Source organism: Microtus ochrogaster, chromosome 7 (genome assembly GCF_000317375.1).
Source record: "Microtus ochrogaster isolate Prairie Vole_2 chromosome 7, MicOch1.0, whole genome shotgun sequence".
In the NCBI taxonomy this organism is placed as follows: domain Eukaryota; kingdom Metazoa; phylum Chordata; class Mammalia; order Rodentia; family Cricetidae; genus Microtus; species Microtus ochrogaster.
This window is the reverse complement of record NC_022014.1, coordinates 51619398-51621057: the sequence shown is the minus strand read 5'-3', so window position 1 is coordinate 51621057 and position 1660 is coordinate 51619398.

The following is a 1660-nucleotide window of genomic DNA, read 5'->3' as shown; positions in this document are numbered from 1 at the left end:
CAGTGCTCCATTGTGACATCACAGTGCTCCAATGTGACATCACAGTGCTCCATTTTGCCATCACAGTGGTCCATTGTTTTATTACAGTGATCCATTGTTTCATCACAGTGCTCCATTGTGTCCTCACAATGATCAATTGTGTCATCACAGTGCTCTATTTTGTCATCACCGTGCTCGATTGTGTCCTCACAATGATCCTTAGTGCCATAATAATTCTCCACTCTGTATTCACAATGATCCATTGTGTCATCACTGTGCTCCATTGTGTCATCACAATAGTCCCTTGTGTCCTCACAATGACCCATTGTGCCATCACTGACCTTCATTTTATCATCACAGTGCTCCATTGTGTCATCACAGTGCTCCATTGTGTCATCACATTGATCAATTGTGTCATCACAGTGCTTCATTGTGTCATCACAATGCTCCACTGTGTCCACACAGTGATTTATTCTACCATCACAATTCTTCACTGTGTCCTCACAATGATCCATTGTGTCGTCACCATGATCCATTGTGCCATCACTGACCTCCATTGTGTCATCACAGTGCTCAATTGTGTCATCACAGTGCTGCATTGTGTCATCACAGTGCTCTATTGTGACATCACAGTGCTCCATTGTATCATCACAATGATCCATTATGTCATCATAGTGCTTTATTGTGTCATCACAGTGCTCAATTGTGTCATCACAATGGTCCATTGTGTCATCACAGTGCTTCATTGTGTCATCACCATGATCCATTGTGTCATCACAGTGCTCCATTGTGCCATCACAGACCTACATTGTGTCATCACAGTGCTCGATTTTGTTATCACAGTGCTCCATTGTGTCATCACCATGGTCCATTGTGTCATCCCAGTGCTCCAGTGTGCCATCATTGTGCTCCATTGTTTCATCACAATGATCCATTTTGTCATCACAGTGCTCCATTGTGACATCAAAGTGCTCCAATGTGACATCATTGTGGTCCATTGTGCCATCACTGTGGTCCATTGTGTTATCACAGTGATGCATTGTGTCATCGCAGTACTCCATTGTGACATCACAATGATCCATTCTGTCATCAAAGTGCTGAATTGTGTCATCACAGTGCTCAACTGTGTCATCACAATGCTCCATTGTGTCATCACAGTGCTCCATTGTGCCATCACAGTGCTCCATTGTGTCATCACAGTGCTCCATTGTGACATCACAGTGCTCCAATGTGACATCAGGGTGCTCCATTGTGTCATCACAATGATCCATTTTGTCATCACAGTGCTCAATTTTATCATCGCAGTGCTCCATTGTTTCATCAAAATTCTCCCATGGTTCCTCACAATGATCTGTTGTGCCATCACAATTCTCCATTGTGTTTTCACAATGATCCATTGTGTCATCACAGTGCTCTATTGTGTCATAACCGTGCTCCATTGTGTCATCAGAATTATCAATTGTGTCATCACAGTGCTCAATTGGGTCATCACAGTCCTCCATTTTGTCATCACAATGATCCATTGTGTCATCACAATGCTCCACTGTGTCCACACAGTGATTTATTCTACCATCACAATTCTTCACCGTGTCCTCACAATGATCCATTTTGTCGTCACCATGATCCATTGTGCCATCACAGACCTCCATTGTGTCATCACAGTGCTCCATTGTGTCATCAC